Source organism: Notothenia rossii, assembly GCF_949606895.1.
Source record: "Notothenia rossii genome assembly, chromosome: 10".
NCBI classification, from domain to species: Eukaryota; Metazoa; Chordata; class Actinopteri; order Perciformes; family Nototheniidae; genus Notothenia; species Notothenia rossii.
Window position 1 is genome coordinate 31,318,425 of NC_136908.1, and position 17,709 is coordinate 31,336,133.

The 17,709-nt window shown below is 45.8% G+C and overlaps 2 long non-coding RNA genes across 2 annotated transcripts in view; one reads left to right on the plus strand and one right to left on the minus strand.

Annotated features, from left to right (window-relative positions):
• LOC307022543 overlaps positions 1–17,709 on the minus strand; it is an 84,790-nt gene that overhangs the window by 60,201 nt on the left and 6,880 nt on the right. The gene's annotated exons all lie outside the window — the stretch shown is intronic.
• LOC307022875 lies at positions 2,899–4,095 on the plus strand. Its single transcript, XR_013803496.1, has 2 exons — positions 2,899–3,150; positions 3,778–4,095. It is a non-coding gene; the product is annotated as an uncharacterized lncRNA (long non-coding RNA).

Below are 17,709 nucleotides of genomic sequence, written 5' to 3' on the forward strand. Positions count from 1 at the left end.
TTGACAAACATCATATGTGTCATTCGTGGTACAATTCAAACGGGATCGAAAGATGACTTTTCTCTCTCCATTGACTTCAGTGTATAATTTTCCGCTTCCGGGGTCCCATGGGTCGGAAGTAGATGGGCGGGACTTCGCCTATCAATAATGGCAAAGAGGCGGAGCCAAGGCGGGCCCCTGCTGCCACTGAGCTGAAAGTTCCAGAGCTAGCTGAAGCTACCAAGCTAAGCTAACATGCTCCCCATCTGCACACTGCCGTGGCATTTTACGTTTCTAAGGTAAGCGGACATGAAACTATGCAGCAAAACTATAAATAATAATCTAAGTTATTGAGTTTTTAGCATAATACTTCAGAATCTTAAAATCCCTTAACGTTTGTGCTAAATTGTGCTAAATTCAACACTGGAATCAAGCAAATGTTAATATATTTGCATGACATTAGTTATTTGTATTTTGATGTCACTTAATTATACGTTTAATACATTTAAGTCAAGCTAAGGTACATGTGATGGTAGCTAGTTAGTGCTCTTAACTGTGAGGCCTCCTCCAAACAGCATAATAACCAGACTGTATCATTAAAACTAAGTACCAGTTCTAGATCCTTGACTTTAGACAAACAATTCAAAAGACAACATGTATTTAAAGACCAATCTTTATTTTAATGTGCCTGTTAACCTGATATATTAGTTATACAGTAATAGTATTGACAATCGAAAAAAACTGAGCAACTCAACAGTCAACTTTATGTTTCTTATTGTCTAAAGCAGGGGTCACCAAACTACGGCCCGGGGGCCGGATCCGGCCCGCCACCCCCCTTTGACCGGCCCCCACCCCCTCTGCCCCCCACTACTTGAACCGGCCCTATGAGGCAAATCCCCAAAAGTCGTCATGGCTTATTTTTTTCAAATGGATTTTTGGAAAATAATAACATGTCTGCGTTTGGTATTTTGTTGATTTTGTTTCAGTTAAAAAAATTATATTTAGTTATAGAATAAAATGCACTATATTTGCCGAATTGTCGTCACCCGACATCTTGGAGATCAAGTGAGTGACAGACAACGCACGCGTAGAGAACTGTCAGTGTTCAGGACAGCAAAAATGGCTAACGTTAAACGAAAAGTTGATAGAGAGTGCAGAATTTTCAAAGAACAGTGGACCAACGACTATTTTTTTGTTCAGTATAAGGACCGTGCCGTTTGCATTATCTGTAAAGAGAGTGTGGCGGTTTTCAAGGAATATAATCTTCGTCGTCACCACGAAACCCGCCACAGTGACTTATCTAGCTTGCGAGGGCAAGCAGGAGCAGACAGAATTCGCAGAATGAAAGGCGGACTGGCAGCACAACAACAAACATTCATTCGCCAAACCCAGGTAAACCACGCTGCTGTTCGAGCTAGCTTCAAGGTAGCTCACATACTAGCTACCCATGGGAAGCCCTTCACTGATGGGGACTTTGTTAAAAAATGCATCCTTGCTGTGGCCGAGGAGGTGTGTCCCGACAAGAGAGAGGCATTCAACGGTGTGAGTCTTTCCGCGACTACTATGACCAGGCGAGTAGAAGAATTGGGGGACAACGTTTATGAGCAGCTGAACAAGAAAGCGTCACAATTCAAGTTTTTTGCTTTGGCCATGGATGAGAGCAATGATGTGCAGGACACAGCACAACTGCTCATTTTTATTCGTGGGATTAGCGAAAGCTTTGAAATGTCTGAGGAGCTGGCAGCACTAAAAAGCCTCAAAGGAACTACAACAGGAGAGGATATTTTTGTCCAAGTGTGCAAAACAATGGAAGAGTTGGGTCTAGACTGATGTAAATTTGCCAGCATCACTACGGATGGCGCACCTAGTATGGTTGGCACGACAAGGGGGCTAGTAGGGCGCTTGAACAACGAATTCGAGGAACGAGGTCTCACCCCCCCACTACAAGTCCACTGTCTGATTCACCAGCAAGCCCTTTGCTGCAAAGTTTTGAAGTGGGCGTCTGTTATGAAGGTGGTTGTGCACTGTGTCAACTACATCCGAAAAAATGGTCTGAAACACAGACAGTTCCAGGCCTTCCTCTCCGAGCTTGAGTCTGCCTACGAGGATGTGCTGTACTACACAGAAATCCGGTGGTTAATCCGAGGCAAAGTGTTGCGCCGTTTCTACGACCTGCTACCCGAAATCAACACCTTCCTGCAGTCTAAAGGTGAAACGGTACGAGAGCTGACCGAGCCAGAATGGAAATGGGACCTCGCATTTTTAACAGATGTGACTGAAATGTTGAACCACCTTAACGTGCAGCTCCAAGGCAAAGGGAAGCTAATCAGTGACCTGTATTCCCACATCAAAGCGTTCGAGGTCAAACTAGTGCTGCTTTTGAGACAGGTCGAAAAGCTGGACTTTACGCATCTCCCTGCCACCCGGAGCTACTGCGCTGAGAAACCACCTGTCCCGTTCCCAGTCGAAAAGTGCAAGGATGCACTGGAAATGCTGCAGGGGCAGTTCAGTGTGCGGTTCCGTGAGCTTCATGTCAACGGTAAAGCAATACGTTTGTTCCAGAACCCCTTTGCTGCCCCATAAATGATGCCCATCCCTCTCTTCAGTTTGAACTAGCCGAGTTGCAGAATTGTGATATCCTTAAAGATGCGTTCAAGCCTGACAGTCTCATTGAGTTCTATGCTTCGCTCCCAGGGGAAACCTACCCAAACATCAAACAGCATGCAATGAAGATGTCCACAGTTTTTGGCAGCACCTACATCTGTGAGCAAACCTTTTCCCGCATGAAGCAAACCAAGAATACAACAAGGAACAGACTCACAGATAAACACTTGCATCAGACCTTGAGACTGGCTACCACTAGACTGCAACCAGACATTGAACTTCTCATCAGCCAGAAGCAAACACACAGTTCACACTGATTTTAAAAATTACTGATTTTAATTGCTATAAATATGAAATGTGAAGGCTCTTTTTAATTTGCTACATATGTTGTAAAATTATGTAACAGAGAAAAGCAGACAGCAGCATGTCTTGCCATTTACTGAATATGGTGCTTCTTGTGTTCATTCCGTCATCCCTCCATGCCAGGGCTCCAGAAGGCACTCTGAAGTGAGGAGAGGAGATTGCTGTTGCTGATCCCATCCCAAAGACAGCACAATTCATCAACAAGTACAAATCCAGCTCACCTACATATAGGCTACTGATTTTGATTGCCATTATTCTGTATTATTGTTGTGCTTTAGTTTTGAGCCTACACTGCTCATGTCCTTTTCACCTTGACCTAAACAAAATGTTAACTGAACATGCTCACCTGGATAGGCATAAGAGTTGGCTAGTTCTATTAGCCTACTCATGTTATTATAATTTTGATGTTTTTTATTTATTTTATAGGCCTGTTTATTTGACCTTTATTAAGTGCTGCACACAATTATTATTATTATTATTATTATTATTATTATTATTATTATTATTATTATTATCATCATCAGGCCTACCTATAATTTATAATTTTGAACTCACCTTTGCCAGTGTCAATCACCTCAACTAGGCAGATGTTTCTTACCTTGACAGCTTTGATGTTATTTTTATTAGAAAACAAATAAATGGAATATCTGTGGTATTTCAAATTAAAGCAAAGTGTGAAGACTCAATTGCTACTTTTGTAAAACACTAGTAAAGATGGTAAACAAATATGTGACAGGAATCAAGTGTTGATATAGTAGTGTGGAAGTAGTAGTGGGGATGACCCCTGGTCTAAAGCATTTATTATTTTCATTTTCCCCCTCTCATATTCAGTGTGGACGGATTGAGACAGCGTGGTGTCCAGAAAGCTGGAGAGACTTCAGGGAGAAACCTCCGTGTGATGGACGTCCTGTCTGTTGGTTTGGCCCGGAGAGGACTGAGGGTCTTTCCTCTGCGAGGAGGACCAGGCCTGATGGAGGAGCCCAGGCAAAGCTGATACCAACTGCACAGGCCTAGTCTGTCACTTTATTTGACTAAATGTGTTTACTTATACATTTAATAGGTTTACACCTTCTGTCCATATGTGCTTTTTATTTAAAACATTTGATTAACTTTTGGTTCACATTTCAATAAATTGTATTTGTATTTGCACTCCTTTCGTCCATTATTCTTACTGAAAATGTTAGATTACACATTCACATCTGACTGAAGATTGGCCCCATTTATTTGTGACATTGCAAAGTCTGCGGTACAAGGCACAAGTGATGTGAAGCTCATAAAGCGAGGCAAATACAAATAATCAGCTGATGGAGTGTAGATGTGGAAATAGCTGCATTCGATCAGCTGACAGTTTTTGCAACAAAAGTAGTTTCTTAGTGTACTGGTCTTAAAATCTCATAGCATCAGCTTTTAATTTTCCTCTTGGATGTTCTTCTTGACCCTCAGTGAAGTAGAACATGTAGTGTCTTTCAGGCATGTCCTTTCATAACAAAAATTACAGGAAACATAAAACATATTATTGCAGAACAAGTGTGTTATTTATGAAAGCGGTGTGTTTGTGAGTTTAGGGGCTGTAGATATAATTATTTTGTAATTGTAATGTTTTTTTATTTATTTCAACAGCGAGCTACAAACACAATCAGATTATGAATTAACAGTATGAATCAACATTAAATATTAAATATTGAACTGTTATCAAAATGTAGTGCAACTGTAGAAGCTTGCTCTGTTGTCTCACTGAAAGAATAACTTTTACCACGTTTTTTACAGACAATATTGAGAGATAAATAGTAGCAGTTCTCACTGTGTTAAATATCTTTGCCTTCAATACATTAAATTAGAAAGCTGACAAAATCATATTGCATTGTATATGATTCTGTTTTCTTCAAGGTTGTATCTTCCTGGTCGAATGCACTTATTGTAAGTCGCTTTGGATAAAAGCGTCAGCTAAATGCAATGTAATGTAATGAAAAGCCCCTCAACTTAACTGATGCGTAGGTGATCTAGTATTGTTTAATGGAATGTATATCAGTGTATTAAAGTCAATACTTCATTCATTTAAACCAATATCTTTCTTGATTCTTTGTACAGTATGAAAAATAGAGTTTTTATACCTGTGCTGAAGTCCACTGCTGTGAGGAGTCCAGTTTTGTCTCTCACTCTCTGGTCCAGCCTGTCTGCATCACCTGGACACCTTAAACAAACAGATATATATATGTAAAGTACCATGTGTACAAACAATATAACTGATTCTCTTCTGTTGAACATGTTGGATTGTGTATTGTCCGAGTCAGGGTCCTTTTTATTTTACTGTAACTTTGGAAGTTGTGTTACCAATGCTTACTGTTTATTTGATACCCATTTGGTAATGCAATTCATAAAAACAACAAGGTTTGGGTTCGTTCTTCAGATGACTGTGACGTTAACGTGTAAGCTCAATAATGAACTCCAGATCAACCAACCATATTGTAATATCTAAGTAATCATCTTGAAATATGACATTAATAATTGTAATATACACACATCTTATTGTGAGGTTGATTTCACATACACTGCTTCAACATTAGCTTGTCTACATACTTGAGCATAGCCAATTTAAATTAACCTTAGCGATGCATACAGTTCCTACTTACATTATAAAATATCTCTCTAAGTTACAAGGATGACCTTATTTTATCAACCTCAAACAGAAGCCGTTTGTTCAACAGTATTATCCCACTTAACGCTTAACACTTGTCTATTTCGTTTTAACCTTTATAAATATAGTCTATCTTTTTAACTTGCAGGCTACTATTAGCATCGTTAGCACCGATGTAGCTACCACTCGCTTACACACTAACCCAAGCCTTAACATTAAATACGTAGCTGATTAAAATCATTAACACATAAATAAGTACTCAAATTTCACTTACCGCAAAACCGCATTCATGCACCGTCTGTTTCAACCGCAGAGCGGGTCACAATAGTCCGATATATGAGCATGAAGAACAAACAAACACGGTCGGGGGGAAGTTGTGTTCCCTGGATGAGCTGAACAGGCAGAGTGCCTGTTGCTTCACGGAGCAGCTAGCAGAGAGACAAGAAGCTAACAGCAGCAGTCACTTCACAGAGCCGTCACTCAATGTGACCACGTCCTAATTTATGTAAAAACGTTAAGACCTAATATAAATAAAAGGGTTGTGTTAAAAAACAATTCACTCACAGATCCATAATCATGAAGGTGAAATCTAACTATATTCATAATAATATTTATTGCATCCATGGGTAGAAACATGTTTTTTTCTGCTGTAAAGTTGGGCATTTTAACATGGGGGTCTATGGAAATTGCTCTTTTCTGCAGTCAGTCCCTATCGGCCAATATATGAACTGCAGTGTGTGCCACTTCCGTATTGGCGTCCCGGCTCTTCGGTTATGGCTAGAAAGAATCCGTCTAATGTAAATATGACGTCACGTTCTCGTTCTAACTCTCGTTGTAATCGGAGCGGCTCGGCTGTAATCGGAAAAGGTCAGGGTGGGCGGGACGCAGGAAGATCGCGGGAAGATCGAGAGGAGACGTCGTTCTAACTCTAGGAAACGACAGCAGTGTGGGACCTTATTGCGGGAAATTACTGAGCACACATACCACCTACAGGATGAGACGTTCATGTGTACAGTGATATCAAGACTAAATGATCTTTTGGAGGACGTAAAGCAACACACCCCACATGACAGTAGTCTTCCTCTCACCTTCACGCCCCCCAAACACAAAAGGCAGAAGAGGACCATAACACCTCTCAGTACCAGCCATCGTAGACACCCTTTTTCAGGCCGGGTGGGTCATAAAGCTGAGGTCATGAGATCCAACTACAGAGTGGACAGCTTGAACAAGATTTTAAAAGCTAAGTCCCCAGAGTCTAATGCGGGAGGAGCAGGCAGGGGTACGAAGAGGAGGATAGATGCTTTAGGTAAGAACAAAGTTTTACTTTTGCCATCTCCTCTATATTCACAAAACACAGCCAATCATCCATTCCAATCCTATGTGACATGGCACAGTTCATTTCACTCCAATAGAAATTGGTATAAAAGAGACCATTAGTCTTCTCATTGTGCTTATTGCTGTGGATAGATGTTAACTATTGTTGTTGTATTGTATAATCTCAAAAGTTGTTTTCATCCAAGGCACCACCGCCAGGTGAATGTTGGAAGCTTGGAGATGAATGGAGCTGTAAAGAGGTGGTAAGTAAAACAACGTTTTTAATCCATTGCATGTGATTGATGTAGTTATAAAAAGTATATCATAAGCTGTCATTACAGTCTAAATATGTAACAGTAAAAGGAGGAGAGTCTGAGGAGGAGAGGAGATGAGGAGAACAGAGGAGAGGAGACAGCAAAAGGAGGAGAGTATGAGGAGAAGATGAGGAGAGGAGAACAGAGGAAACAGGGAAAGCAGAGTAAAGAGCAGAGTAGAGCAATAACCCGGCTCTTCGGTTATGGCTAGAAAGGATCCGTCTAGTGTAAACATGACGTCACGTTCTCGTTGTAACTCTCGTTGTAATCGGAGCGGCTCGGAAACACATCTACAGCAGTAACATGATGCAACATACACATTAATGCAGCAGCAATATTCATTGAGAAACTTCAGACATAATAGTAAAACACTGCAAGGGAACATTTTATTGCACCAGGAGCTATCTTGGGACTTTTACTGCGACAACGTTGACTTGCCTGTGAATAAAAAATAAACCATAGTGTTGGTGATCTACAGTGTTGTCATTCTTCTTTGAACACCAACAAGACTGCTAACACCCTATTTCAACAATCACACTCCCTGTAATTGACATAATTAATAGATAGTTTAGCTTCTCATCATCATTTGCTGTGGCCCACTGATGTTAACGATCGTAACTGAAAGGCTGCCTGCCAAACGTAAACATTCAGCCACGTGACATTCAGCCAAACTCTCGCGAGAGTTTTACACAAGACGGATCTGAGGTTACCTACTGTAACCCCAGCTTCTATGAGTAAATGGCGCAGCCCTCTAAGGCTATCGCTATTGGGTAATCCCCCTGCGCCCCCGCGCAGCACTGAAACACTTGTAGTCCACGCCCACCCGCAAGGTGGGCCCCACCCTCGGGCCTCCTTCCGGTATAAATAGGAAGGTGGCCCGGCAATCTGCTCCCATACAACATAACTTTTCTTCAGCTATTCGTAGAGCCAGTGGGGCCCCGCACTTAGAGGGCTGCGCCATTTACTCATAGGTTACAGTAGGTAACGTCAGTTCTATTTCGTATATGGCTTCGCCCTCTAAGGCTATCGCTATTGGGTTAAAGGCGAAGCATGATGTAGTCTGCGCCCCACTGGGTCCGCCCAGCACTAGAAGCACAGACATACCTGCTCAATAACACCCCCCTGCCTGATGTGCCATGCGTAATGGCTCATCACCGTACCTGGAACATAGCAAAACATGCCTATCTTCCCGACGGGGTGAAGGCTGGGAACAATACATACCGGCCGCTGTGAGAAAGTAGAGACGAAAGTCCCACCTTGCCCAGCGATCATAGAGGGGGAACAGCAGCTCTCTGCGTGCAGACAGGCAGGAGAGCGCACAGCTGGATCCCTGACGTCACTCACTCTGACCAGGCACTCCGTACAAAGTGTGTTAGAGGAAAAAGGAACATCCCTCCTATAAGAGGGGAAATGGGCCGCTCTCCGCGTGCCAAAAGGCAGGAGAGAGGCGCACAGCTGGCTCCCTGACGTCACTCACCCCGACAGGACACCCAGTACAGGGTGTGTCAGAGAGGAATGGGAGACATCCCTCAAATAAAAATGAATAAATGAACAGGGGGAAGACCAAGATGCAGCCGTGCAAATATCTTCCACTGACATTCCTCCGTGCAAAGCCGTGGAGGAGGAAATTCCTCTGGTGGAGTGTGCCTTGATGTTCTCCGGGGGCTCCACCCCAGAGGAGACATATGCCTGTGACACAGCCTCACACAGCCAGTGTGACAGCCGTTGTGCAGACAGAGGTTGCCCGATCGAGCTCTCTCTATAGTGCACGAACAGGCGCTGAGAACGGCGCCAGGCCGCCGTGCGCGCCACATAGCAGGACAGCGCGCGCACCGGACAGAGGAGATTTAGAAAAATAGCGGGGGTAAAAACCGCGCAAGACACTGTTCCTGGGATGACAGGAGTGTTTCTTGTATCCCATGGAACTGCTGGGGGGAGAGGCTTCTCTGTGAAGTGCCGTAATGGTCTTCATGGTGACGAGCCACGCCATCGCCGCCGCTGCCCGTGAGGCAAAAGGGCTGCGAGGGAGTTTCCACACGCTGCCTTTCACTCCGTCTCTCCTCATGAGGCGCATACACGCCCAGGGGATGAGAGGTGTGTGCATGCTGTCCACACGAGGCGTTATAACGGTGCTCGTGGTTATTATGACCGTGTGTAGGAGGCATATCTGGGACAGAGGAATGCCGCGAGTTCTGCAGTTTATAAACCAATAGGTTAAAACAGCAGGCTTCTGCAGCGAATGAAGCACCTCTGGAGTGTCCCCCTGTTGGAAGAGACTCAGGGGGATCATCACGTGACCAGCTGACGCCAACGCCGAGCAGCTGCGTCACGGATAGGGCTGTGTGGGTTGTGACACGCCGGAGGTGAGCTGTCAGTTCTTCCCCTCGCTGCCGCGAGAGTCGCGCTCTCATGCTGGCTGAGTTTAACTCCACTCCCAGATAAACGATTGTCTGAGAGGGAAGAGGACAGCTCTTCTTCCAATTTATTATGAAACCCAGGTTTTGACAGATGCGATACGAGATGTACCGTCTGTAAAGCGACTTCCTCCCTGGGGTGAGCCAGCAAATAGCAGGTCGTCCAGAGGAAAACCACACTCTCATCCCTCCTCTGTGTAGTGGCTCCAGCCTTCTCTACACAAATGCGAGGAGCCAGGAAATATCCGAACGGCAGACGATTGTCTGGTCTGATATTCCCTGAATGGAAAACGCAGGAATTTCCTGTGTTTCGGGATGATGGGTACGTGGAAGTATGCATCCTTCAGGTGGAAGTGAACCAGTCGTCCTGGTGAAAACATTCCAGCACCTGTTTGATCGTCAGCATGTGGAATACTGACAGATCGAGGATGTCTCATTCCCCCAGTCTTTTTCGGGATTAGAAAAATAACGGGAGTGAAAACCCCTGATTTTCCTCCCTTTTAGGAACCCTGGAAATATCCTCTTTCAACAGGAGTTCCAGCAGCTCGGATTGGAGCGCAAGACATAGCTTCTGGGAGGACAGGAGTGTTTCCTGTATCCCATTGAACTGTGGGGGTGGGGGAGAGGCGAACTGCAGGACGTATCCTCTGCTGATCAGCCTGCTCATCCATCTGTCCATCAGACACGCGCGCTGCCACTCTGAGAAACACTCTAAGAGCGGGCGCACATGCTCGAGATGTTCTGTGGTCGTCATGGCAACGAGCCACGCCAGGGAGTCTCCACACGATGCGTTTCACTCCGGCTCTCATCATGAGGCGTGTACACGCTCAGGGGATGAATGGAGGTGTGTGCAGTGCTGTCCACACGAGGCGTTATAACAGCGCTCATGGGTTTATTATGACCGTGTGTAGGAGGCGTATCTCGGACAGAGGAATGCCGCGAGCTCTGCAGGTTATTAACCGAGGTTAAAACCGGCAGGCTTCTGCAGCGAGCCCTGCTGTCTACTTAATCAACAGATTAGTGGCAGCCGGCTTAATTAGCAAGCTCTGCAGGTTATTAACCGATAGGTTAAAACCAGCAAGCTTCTTGCAGCGAGACCTGGCGCCGTGGCGCTGCGGGCGCTGCCGCTGGGGGCACTCAGCCTGGAATACTTCTCATTCCCCCGTTCTGGCTTCTCTGTGATGCCATTGCCCTCGCCGCCACTGTGAGGTGAAAGGGCTGCGAGGAAGCCTCCACACGCTGCGTTTCAATCGACTCTCATCATGAGGCGCGTACACGCTCAGGGGATGGATGGAGGTGTGTGCAGTGCTGCCCACATGAGGCGTTATAACGGCGCTCATGGGTTTATTAAGGCCGTGTGTACGAGGCGTATTCCGGACAGAGGAATGCCGCGAGCTCTGCAGGTTATTAACTGAGGTTAAAACGGGCCGGCTTCTGCAGCGAGCCCTGCTGGTAATCAACAGATTAGTGGCAGCCGGCTTAATTAGCGAGCTCTGCAGTTAATTAACCGATAGGTTAAAACCAGCAGGCTTCTGCAGCGAGCCCTGGCGCCGTGGCGCTGCGGGCGCTTCCGCTGGGGGCACTCAGCCTGGAATACTGCTCATTCCCCCGTTCTGGCTTCTCTGTGATGTGATGTAATGGTCTTCATGGTGACGAGCCACGCCATTGCCCTCGCCGCCGCTGCCCGTGAGGCGAAAGGGCTGCGAGGAAGCCTCCACACGCTGCGTTTCACTCCGGCTGTCATCATGAGGCGTGTACACGCTCAGGGGATGAGTGGAGGTGTGTGCAGTGCTGTCCCCATGAGAAGTTATACCGGCGCTCATGGGTTATTATGACCGTATGTAGGAGGCGTATCTCGGACAGGGGAATGCCGCGAGCTCTGCAGGTTTATTAACCGATAGGTTAAAACCAGCAGGCTTCTGCAGGGAGCCCTGCTGTCTACTTAATCAACAGATTAGTGGCAGCCGGCTTAATTACCGGCTCCGCTTCCTCGGAGGCTCTCGCGGAGCAGACCAGGAGCGGGGGAGCCTCACTCCCCTTTGACTCGCCGCCGGGAGACCCTGTCTCTGGGGTGGCGGTGGAGCGGAGACGTGGGACGGAGCCCCTGCAGCCGCCGGGGCGGTTGCTGTGGGCGTCTCTCCGCTTGCGGCCTCCTGTGGCCGGCGTGGACGCCGCGACTGCTGCGGGCGTTGGTGCCGCTGTGGCAGATCAGCCGACTGGAGCCAGCTGTACATGCTGGTGAATGCCGTCCACCTGTTCCGCGGCCGTCTTCATGAACTGGGGTCCGAACAGCCCGTCCGGGCTGATTGGAGTGTCCAGTAGCACTTTTCTGGCCGTCTCCGTAACAGACGCCGCCGCGCTGTGGTGACGGAGAGGGGGAAAGCATGTTCGGCCGCCAAGCTGGCACCCTGCTCCGACTCTGTCTCCCCCGTCCGGGGGAGAGGAGGGAGGGGAGAACCAAACGGTGAACCGTGGAGGGAGGCGGGGCATTGCCCTCGCCGCCGCTGCCCGTGAGGCGAAAGGGCTGCAAGGAAACCTCCACACGCTGCGTTTCACTCCGGCTGTCATCATGAGGCGTGTACACGCTCAGGGGATGAGTGGAGGTGTGTGCAGTGCTGTCCACATGAGGCGTTATACCGGCGCTCATGGGTTATGACCGTGTGTAGGAGGCGTATCTCGGACAGAGGAATGCCGCGAGCTCTGCAGGTTTATTAACCGATAGGTTCAAACCAGCAGGCTTCTGCAGGGAGCCCTGCTGTCTACTTAATCAACAGATTAGTGGCAGCCGGCTTAATTACCGGCTCCGCTTCCTCGGTGGCTCTCGCGGAGCCGACCAGGAGCGGGGGAGCCTCACTCCCATTTGACTCGCCGCCGGGAGACCCTGTCTCTGGGGTGGCGGGGGTGCAGAGACGTGGGATGGAGCCCCTGCAGCCGCCGGGGCGGTTGCTGTGGGCGTCTCTCCGCTTGCGGCCTCCTGTGGCCGGCGTGGACGCCGCGGCTGCTGCGGGCGTTGGTGCCGCTGTGGCAGCTCAGCCGACTGGAGCCAGCTGTACATGCTGGCGAATGCCGTCCACCTGTTCCGCGGCCGTCTTCATGAACTGGGGTCCGAACAGCCCGTCCGGGCTGATTGGAGCGTCCAGTAGCACTTTTCTGGCCGTCTCCGTAACAGACGCCGCCGCGCTGTGGTGACGGAGAGGGGGAAAGCATGTTCGGCCGCCAAGCTGGCACCCTGCTCCGACTCTGTCTCCCCCGTCCGGGCAGTAGGGCCTGGCTCATTTCGTGGCATCTGCAGGCAGTGGCAAGTACTTCCGGCATCTGCCACAGAGGCCGCTACTCCGTGGTATCTGTGGCAAGTATATGCCACAGATGTGGTATCTGTGGCAAGTATATGCCACAGATGCCACAACTTGCCGTGGCAAGTATATGCCACAACCATGCCACAACTTGCCGTGGCAAGTATATGCCACAACTTGCCGTGGCAAGTAAATGCCACAAGTTAAGAGAAGGTTTATGGTAGCTGCCACTCGCCTTCCGTGGCAAATGCTGATATTTAAATCCGTATTTATCGCGTAAAATGTCGCTGTTTTGGCATGACTTTATCGGACTGATCTGTACACAAGACTGATGATCTGTTACTGATGGTCCGATCTCTATTTTTCAAAAAGATTAAACATTATATGTTCTATAGATTTTACTTGGAGAACGTGGTTTGTTAAAATAAATAAACGTGCTATTGTTATGATAATACTCAAGATATATTATTAGTAAGTTGACATAAAGATCTAACATTGTTGACCAGAGGTGGGAAATAGGCTAACTTGTATACTCAAGTAGCCTACTGTACTTGTGATTTAGAAATAGCCTACTTGTGCTATAAGGATAAGGACAACCAAGCGCAAAGCCTACAAGCACTGAAAAGCTGGAAAGTGGAGACGGATGAGCATGACTCAGCGTTCTGTCAAGAACTCGAACAATATCAATTGTTCGCCAGTTTCAAAACGCAATAAAAGGGTGGATAAAAAAGCATGCATTGTGTCTTGATTTTTAATATACTGTCATGATTGTCTTAACGGAATAACATGGTTTGTTTAGATTCACTGATATCAATATCTAATAAGAATAATCTGAAGCATTTAAATAAAAATGTTCAACCAGAATTAAAATATTAAACAACAAAACAGATACAATGACATTAATCTGTTTATTAACAACGAAAATAATACAAATTAAGTACATATGCCTGGATTTAAAATAACACATTTATACATGTGTACAATCAAATATAACTGTCCTTTGCCTCATTTATAAAATATAAATCTTAGCATCTCACTATGTGGCAACTGCAATCAGTTACAGCTGCCCTAAGTCTGTAGCCAAGTCTAATAACACTATTGTACACGTTGCTGTGTCAATACAGATATTTATTTTTTAATTATTTGTCTTTACTAGTAACAATACACCTGGTTATCGTAGCAAGCAGTGGAAACTCCCCTCAAGAAGCGACAATTGCCAAGGGCTTGCGTTGCAACGCTCACTTGCCAATATTTCTTTTTTTATTACAATATAGGCCTATGTTTAGCCTACTATCATAGATAGAGCACGTTTGTTTATTTTAGCAAACCAAGTAGGCTATTCCAAGTAAAATTGAATGTAAATGATAATTTATTATCTTTTTGAAAAATAGAGATCGCACATCAGTCCTGTGATAGTCCAGCGACATTTTACACGATAAATACGAGTTTAAATATCAGCATTTGCCACGGAAGGCGAGTGGCAGCTACCGTAAAACTTCTCTTGACTCTGGCATCTTGTGGCAACTCCCGTTCAGCATGCGCAAATGCCACGGCAAGTTGTGGCATATACTTGCAACGGCAAGTTGTGGCATCTGTTTTATTTACTTGCCACGGCAAGTTGTGGCATATACTTGCCACGGCAAGTTGTGGCATCTGTGGCATATACTTGCCACAGATGCCACAGAGTAGTGGCCTCTGTGGGAGATGCCACAAATGCCAAGGCACATACCACGGCGAGTAGTGGCAACACTCATTGTGTTCTAGTATGATAAATAAAATAACATTGTACCTTGAAAATCAATGCATTCGTTCATTTGACACGTTGGTGGTTTTAGGTAGGCTATACAGCGACCCCTGGCGGTTCTAGTGTGAAGTAAAAGTAGAAGTAGCCAACCTAAATGTTGGAATACTCTGTTACAAGTAAAAGTCATGCATTAAAATGTTACTCAAGTAAAAGCGCAAAAAAGATTAGCATAACAATATACTTAAAGTGCATATTACATGTTTTCATTATAATGATTGATCATGAAAGTGTTCTCAAAGCTGGTAAAGGTGCAGGTAGTTTTAATGACTTTGTATACTGTAGTAGGGTATCTTGTGAATTTACTCCAGGAGTAACTATAAAGTCTGATTTAAGACTTGATTATATGTATCATCATTAATCAGAATCTGTAGTAAGTAACTAAAGGTATCGTATTAAATAAATGTAGGGGAGTAGGCTACAATTACACAATTTACCTCTGAATTGTAGTGGGGTAAGTAGCCTACTACGTAACATACCATTTACATACTAAACTAAAGCACAAGTAGGCTATTTCTAAATCACAAGTACAGTACTTGAGTAGCCTATACAAGTTAGCCTATTTCCCACCTCTGGTCAACAATGTCAACAATGTCAACTTAGTAATAATATATCTTGAGTATTATCATAAAAATAGCACGTTTATTTATTTTAACAAACCACGTTCTCCAAGTAAAATCTATAGAACATATAATGTTTAATCTTTTTGAAAAATATGATCGGACCATCAGTAACAGATCGTCATGCCAAAACAGCGACATTTTACGCGATAAATACGGGTTTAAATATCAGCATTTGCCACGGAAGGCGAGTGGCAGCTACCGTAAACCTTCTCTTAACTCTTAACTTGTGGCATTTACTTGCCACGGCAAGTTGTGGCATATACTTGCCACGGCAAGTTGTGGCATATATAAGTTTTGGCATATACTTGCCACGGCAAGTTGTGGCATGGTTGTGGCATATACTTGCCACGGCAAGTTGTGGCATCTGTGGCATATACTTGCCACAGATACCACGGAGTAGCGGTCTCCGTGGCAGATGCCGGAAGTACTTGCCACTGCCCGCAGATGCCACGAAATGCGCTTGCTGTCTCTCCGTCCGGGGGAGAGGAGGGAGGGGAGAACCGAACGGTGAACCGTGGAGGGAGGTGGGGCAGGAGTTGCTTCGGACTCCTGCCCGGCACTCTGCCCCAGGGACATGAGGCCACGTCCGCGGGCTCGTAAGCCTGGACGGGCCAATCGTCCTCCTCGGCCACAGCAGCAAGAGTGTCCGCTCTCCGCTTCCTGTCGCCCGAGGGGAGACGAGCGCAGTGCATGCTACCTGCTGGTTTAGAGCCGCGTACGCGTGCTCTGACCCCCGGCAGGATTCGCATACTGCTTTTATCTCTGCAGGTCATAACTCATTATGAACCCAGAGCCACATGAGGGACAATTACGGACACAGTTGTTGCTCATGATGATTCTCAATTGCTGTGCTTCAGTAACTGTGCTGGTTTGCTGAAAAAAAGAGGGAGCAGATTGCCGGGCCACCTTCCTATTTATACCGGAAGGAGGCCCGAGGGTGGGGCCCACCTTGCGGGTGGGCGTGGACTACAAGTGTTTCAGTGCTGCGCGGGGGCGCAGGGGGATTACCCAATAGCGATAGCCTTAGAGGGCGAAGCCATATACGAAATAGAACCTTTCTAGCCATAACCCGGCTCTTCCACAGAGTTTGCCGCTTGCTACAGACGGAGTTCACTCCATCACGGAGGGATAGGGTCGAGGGAGTGGTTTGGGATTGGGCCAAAATCATGTCGTCTTCTTCTGTTTGTTTAATGCAGGCTACGTAGTTATGCAGCGCCCCCACCGTCAGTAAATGGAAGTACTTCAAACAACTCGGTTTAAAATGTTGCTGTCTGGAAATGTGTAACGACAAAGAAGAGGAATAAATTACATATTGATAATATCGCTGACCTAATTCAAATAAACGATGAGATCAAAAAAAATCACAGCCTAATATTGTGGTAAAGTCCACTATTTTCTCTCCAGAATAATGAATCAACTGCTATAACGGTTTAATCGATGCAATTCAAAAATAAGAGACAAAGCTTTTCTGAACAGAACTCCCTGTTTCTTCAGCTACCTGTAACATCAAGTAAAGCTCTGTTATCTTGTCTTTGAATTAGGTGATATGAAACGCAGTAAAATTTAAAAGAAAAAGTTACATAACAATTTGTCGCCACAGAGGCTAATTGGTTTATTTGATCTGACTTTTTGCATGGCCTTACTTTCAGAACACCTTTTACATTAAGAGGTTGTCATTCTAAAAACACTATAAACATTGATCTCATACATTAACAGTGAGTGAAGTACTACTATCTTCGTAAAAGCAAAACATTTTTATAGCTATTATAATGGGGAGCATCATATCGCGCAGTCCATTCGTTTGTGATATTGTGGCCTTCATCAAGTTCGCTTTCAGAAAGATGGATGCACCATTACATTACATTGCATTTAGCAGATGCTTTTATCCAAAGCGACTTACAATAAGTGCGTTCGACCAACAAAATACAAACTTGAAGAAAACAGAATCATAGAAGTAAATCAGGTTTCATAGAGCTAAAACATTTCACGTGCTACTCAACTGGTTTTAGATAAGCCAGTCCTTTATTAGTATATAAATGCTTTGTTAATGATTATATCGCTCGAAGTGGAGTCGAAAGAGATGAGTTTTCAGTCTGCGCCGGAAGATCTGTAAGCTTTCTGCTGTCCTGATTTCAATGGGGAGCTCATTCCACCATTTTGGAGCCAGGATAGCAAACCCACGTGTTTTCGCTGATGGGAACTTGGGTTCCCCTCGCAGTGCGGGTGCAGCGAGCTGTTTGGCTGATGCAGAGCGGAGTGCACGTGCTGGGGTGTACGGTTTAACCATGTCCTGGATGTAGGAAGGGCCAGATCCATTCGCAGCATGGTACGCAAGTACCATTGTCTTGAAGTGGATTCTAGCAGTTACC